Here is a 6000-nt window from a genome sequence, read left to right on the forward strand (position 1 = left end):
AAAGTTTCTCAGAGAATAACCTGTTAAGGAATGAAAGAACTGTATCTGATTACTATCGGATACTTGCTAGGTGCACTTTAAGCCTATTGTAGAGGTGGTCCTTTGTTATAGATGTACTCACTTCATGTGACAGATGGATCTACAGCCTTGCTTTTTAAAACCTTTTTAGTTATTTGATTGCTTGCCTATTTATTTATTTGTTTGTTTGTTTATTTATTTATTTATATTGAATTATAGTTGACTTACAGCATTGTGTTAGTTTCTGGTATACAGCATGCTTTTAAAGCACAATGTATGGCTATTTAAAAGAATCTATGAGGAAAATTTATGAAGTTTCTAAAATCCTTCTATATTACAGCAAATGATACTAGATTGTCAACTCCAGGAAGGCAAGGCTTTTTGTCCGTTTTATTCACTAATACATCTCTAACTTGTAGAATACTACCTGGCACAAGATGGTGCCCAGTAAATATTTGTTTAATGAATCTAAACTGTGTTTCCTGAAGATTCCTCCAACTAGGACATACTGTATTCATATAGCGTGGAAGGTTATACACAATGTTGTTGGCTAGCATTCCTTATCACACATTTTCTAGAAGACCCTTTGTGCCAAGATCAGATTTAAAAAATAACCTCAGTGCAGTTTATGGCATGTCAATTATACATTAATAAAGCTGTCTACAAAACACCAAAAAAATTTAAAAATTACCTCATTATTGTAAAATTGTTGCTTTATGTGAAACAAATAATGAACAAGCAAACAATGGGAGACAAAATATTCTAATATAAATAATAGCAACCATTTATTGAGTCCTTAATAGATAAGTAGGGAGGGAAGAATATTGTCATTCAGTTCTCACAGCTCTGAGAAGTAAATATTATTTTTAGTCCCTTTTTGAAGAAAAAGATTTACAGGGTCTAAGGAAATTACTAACACTACACACCTAGTAAGCAGTTAAAACTGGAATTTGAACCCAGGTCCAGTGTTCTAACCATTACAGTTTTTGAGGTTGAAGCTTTTTTCGTTTGTTTGTTTTAGCTTTTTTTTTTTTTGAGGTTGAAGCTTATTAAGACACCAAAGTCACCTTATCACTTCAGTTAGAAATTCATGTATTTGATATTTTATTCATTCATTCAAATGAAGGAACTGAGAACCTACTATACAACAGGTATTAGGTATAACAGTGGTAACCACACCAGATATGGTTGGTTCCTGCTCTCATGACCATAGGATCTGAAAGAGCAGACAGATAATATAGATCAGTTTAGAAACAAAAATAGTACAAAATGTGATGAAGGAGGAATCAGAGTGTTACAGTAGAAAATAATAGCTGGGAAGCCTATAGTGACATTCAAGATAGAGTTGGCTGGTGAGTCTTTTAAGCTAAGATCTGAAAGATGAGGAACCAGTCTATGTAAGAGTTTTGGGGTAGTTGGTGGGTGGTGAGGAGAGGAGGGGTGGGTAGTGTGTTCCACGTGGCAGAATGGCCCCAGATGGCAAGAGCCCTGAGGCAAAAAGAGTTGGAGGAGTTTTTTGTGGCAGAGGGACAGGAAATGCAGCTGGAGAGGTTGACCCGGCTAGATTATAAAGGGTCTTACAGGCTAAGGAAAGGAGATTGGATCCTGTTACATATACAAAAAGGAATAGGCATTCTCAGATCAGGCATCAGTTACATAATGAGAGGTTCTTATTAAAATACTTGGATTGCATCAAATGAAATTTCAATATTGAATTAATTAGCATACATTACATTGACTACTGTGTATCCAGCCTTCTAACACCCTTTCCAAGAGTGCATATATTTTCTTTGGTAATTTTCTGTTTGAAAATGCCCAGCATTTTATTTTAATTCCTCTACTCTCTATCTCTATAATGCATTGATTCAGCTTTTAGAAAGCACGTGTTGAAATCTTACTAAGTTATTTAAATACGGATCCTAACCTAATGAACTTGAAGAATAGTAGCAGAGTTAAGATACATAAACTATTATACAGTATAATTTGTTAAGTGGGATAGAAGGTACCAATAAAGTACTCCTGGGAGTTCAGAAGAAAGATTTCTTTTAGCTCTGGGGGATTGAGAAGGAGGGGTGGGGGGGATTAAGAGAGACTTCCTGAAGGAGGTAGCATTTGCTCCTGGTTTTGAAAGGATAAGTGGGATTTAAACATTAGGAAGTTGAGTAAAGGGCAAAAAGTCCTGTTAAAAGTTCCAAGTGTAAATGAGTGCCTGTGTGTTTAGCGTGGTCCTTACTACACTGCCGATCCTCAATTTGATATGATTGTCACCAGACCCTTGGGAGACATCCAGGACTAAAATAGTTTGAAAGTGTTATGCGGCAGGATTGAAGTTCATAGCCCTCTGCGAAATTATCTGTAGATCCAGCCAGGGTTGTTTGTCTTGACTTTCTCAGCTGCTTAAATTTATTAACAAATTATATGGAGGCCTAAAGAATTAGAGAGGTAGTTTTAAAAGAGCACTGGAAGGGGAGACAAAGAATCCAGTCTTGTTCTTTTGCTATCTTGATGTGTGATCTGTTTCTCTGTCTGTAAAGTGGAAAGTGATGATTCTGTCCCTTCTCCCCCACTTCCTATGAAGGCGGAGATGACTAGGAATGGTGATGAAAAAAGCTCAGAAGAAAGATACTGCATAAGTCAAATAAATAAAAACAACGATTAAGAAAGCACTATGATGCAAAATGACGTTGTTTAAACTCTTTCCTTTTGGGCTTTGTAAAGAACCATGGGGTAATTTGAAATTCTTTTTACCTTTTTTTAAACAAGGTATCTCAGGTTGGAAGTTAAAGGAAGGCTGGAGGTATTTAAATTTGTGGCTAAGGGTGGTCAATTCAGAAGGCAGTTTATAAGGCTAACTGGGTGGGGAGGTTGGGGGTGGTGTCTTTTGTTAAAATCTGGAAGTGAAAAGCTAAAACCAACACCAATTTAAAAAGCAGTATTCACTGTAAAACTTCAGGATGCACTTGTTATCAATTATAGTCAAAACAAAAAATATTTGGAGTAAGGTTGAAAAGGCTGTACAGAGTTTTTCTTAGGAAAGGGGGTTTCTTAGAAAACTAAGGTGCAATATTGATATATTTTATTCTGAATCCCATCACTGTATGCTTTATTGTGAAAAAAATCTTAAAAGAATGGTAAAGTACATTGTGGTAAAGCACTTATAATTTCCACCAATCTCCCAGTTCTCTCTAGCTCAATATTGTTAAATAATTATTATTACTACTTGAAGGAGATGATTCTTTCTGATCTTAATTTGAAGCAATTCTGATACTAAGAAAACAGAAGAAAACAAGGACTTTTAGTTAATTAGTAAAGCTATTTCCTAGAGAACTTGAAAAACTCTCAATACATTTTAACCTTTCAAAATCAGAGCAGTATCATCAAATATATACTTGTTTTGTATACTATTTAATGATTTACAGTATCTTTTTCAAAGAAAATATTGTGAATGAAACCTTGACATTTACATATTAATTTTTAATTAAACCCTAATCCCAAACCAGGGTTTCTAGAAGTTATGTTCTAATATGTAAAATATTTAGAGAGGTTTAAGAAATCTATATTGAAAATACTTCTGTTTTGTCTTTTATACTGAAGTTTTAACATTTACTAATATTAAACCAGATTGAGTGTGGACTGCTGATACGGGATTGAGAAAAAAAGCTTTCTTGGAGATGGCATATCAGAAAGAGGGTTAGTCTTATACATAACAAAATTATACTTAAGTACTTAAGGCCAGCTTCAGGATACAACATTAACAATGTCAATTACATAAATGTTTTCAAAACTTTAAATATATTTCTCTAAGGTATAACAAAAGTTTTATTATCTTATATATATATGTGTGTGTATATGTATGAGTCTCTGTATATACCTATTTTAAATCTTACTATTTTGTACCAAACAAATTGATCCTTAAAAGAGGTAAAACAGCTGATAATTAAGAGCTATTGGTGATGGTTTTTGATCATTGATCATTGATAATGAATATTGTAATTTAAATGCTTTGGGACTTTTTTTCTCCCCTACATATTATTTGTGGTACCATGTATCATTTCCAAGTTCTCTTCTGTAAAGTACTCCAAAATGATTATGAAATATTGTTATAAAATTAATGAGATATATTATAAATAACCTAAAGAAGAAAATCAGTCCCATCACTACATGCACGTCTAACTTTTGATCCCTAATTAGTACTGTCTTTATTATCCACTTTTCTGCAACTTACTCTTGGAGGCTATTGTCTAAAACAACAGCCAGCTTCAAATAATGACAGTTTCTTATCCTTAAGGATGATCAAAACATCATGCTTTAGTCTGCAAAGGCCTTTTCAAACAGGAGTCTAAAATAGTTTTGAGCATTTGAAAATAAACATATAACCTCCAAGATGAACTCTCAGAGAGATAACACTCATCTGGAAAGAGAACAGCTTTAAGTAACACTGCTTTTCTTTGAAATATCTCTGAAATAGCTTCCATATAAATATACTGCACGATACTGGAATTTAAGTATAACTCCCTACCCCTATCCCCCCAAGTTCTGTGAGCTGTTACACACTCTTGGCCATTGAACTCTCAGGACATCTGAACTGTGGCCATCTGCCCTCATCCTCAGAGCTCTTTATCCTGCTGTCCTGGGTGGAGTGTGTTTGGCAATGGCTGTACTCTGCTGTGGTCTCTCTCTGCTGCTTCCCTGTGCTCTGGCAAATCTGTCATGGCTGACAAAAGATATACATGAATAGTGCTTTGTTACAAAGTCACAAAGGAAGGGTATCATACCAGGTATTAAAATGCACTTTTAAGGTAGGTTGAGGTGTCTTCAAGTGAAAGGTGGATTAAGAGAGTAAGGGACAGCCAGAGGCCTTTAAGGATTGGTGGAGACCTTGACATTATGAAGGGCATTATAAACATCACTGAAGTCTTGCAGGATTGATAGGTGGTTGTAGGAAAGGTAGCAGAAGATACCTGTTGCTTAAGGGATGTAGTGACTTCAGGGGATTTGAAGAGAACAGTTGCTGATTTACAAAGCATCTCCACAGGGGCTATGCTAAAACAACTACACATACACCGATTTAGTTTGCACACCTATCTCAAGAATGCGACCCCCACCCCCTTACCCCAGGACTAAACAGGATATTCATGCAATTAACCCTTACTCTGGCATAAAAACCTAATAATAGTCTGTGACAGAGTGGGGAAGTTACCCATATTGCTCTTTTTCTCAACATTAAGGACAACATATATAATTTATTCTTTCTTTTGCTTTGGTTATTTAAAACAGTAGTCTTCTAAGTGGTGAAAGTTGTAACTAAGGTAGATAAAGGATTCTGAGAGAAGAGAGTAAGAATTGTACAATACAGAGGGTTTCCAGGGACTTTTTTTTTTGTTGTTGTTTGTTTGCTTCCAGCTTATGGTGAGGTTATTGCGGTTAGCATTTGTTAGTTTAAGTGAATTTATAAATTATATTATGTAATAAATTAAAATAACCTGACAGATCGTACATGTAATTTAAGTGTGAAAAGATTCCTGCAAAGAACCTTTGTTTTGAGGATATTACTAATGATAAAATGGTAGTACCGACTTCTCTCCGCTCCTAATAGAAGTCTTTCTCAGCCACATTACAAGATAAAAATAATTATGATCTAATTAGAGCTCTTCTCCAGCACATTACAAAATAAAAGCAATGCATTGGTAATCTAATTAGAGCTGACAAGAAATTAACCAGAAAACTTTTTATCAGAAGTTTTTGAAATAGGGATTTATATTCACTTCTGTTAATGATAAACTTTATCCTAAATGTGTATTATGCTTTGAGAATAATAATTCAGGTTTTTAAAGAGCCCTTGTCATAGGTCAAGCACTGTTCTAAAGTGCTGGGGGTACATCAGTGAAGCAGATAAATATACTTGTAGTGGAGCTTACTTTCTATCAAGACAATAAAAGACAGCAACATTGATACATTAGCTTAGAAAGAAAGAAGTGCTAA

Source organism: Camelus dromedarius, chromosome 14, assembly GCF_036321535.1.
Source record: "Camelus dromedarius isolate mCamDro1 chromosome 14, mCamDro1.pat, whole genome shotgun sequence".
Classification (NCBI taxonomy): domain Eukaryota; kingdom Metazoa; phylum Chordata; class Mammalia; order Artiodactyla; family Camelidae; genus Camelus; species Camelus dromedarius.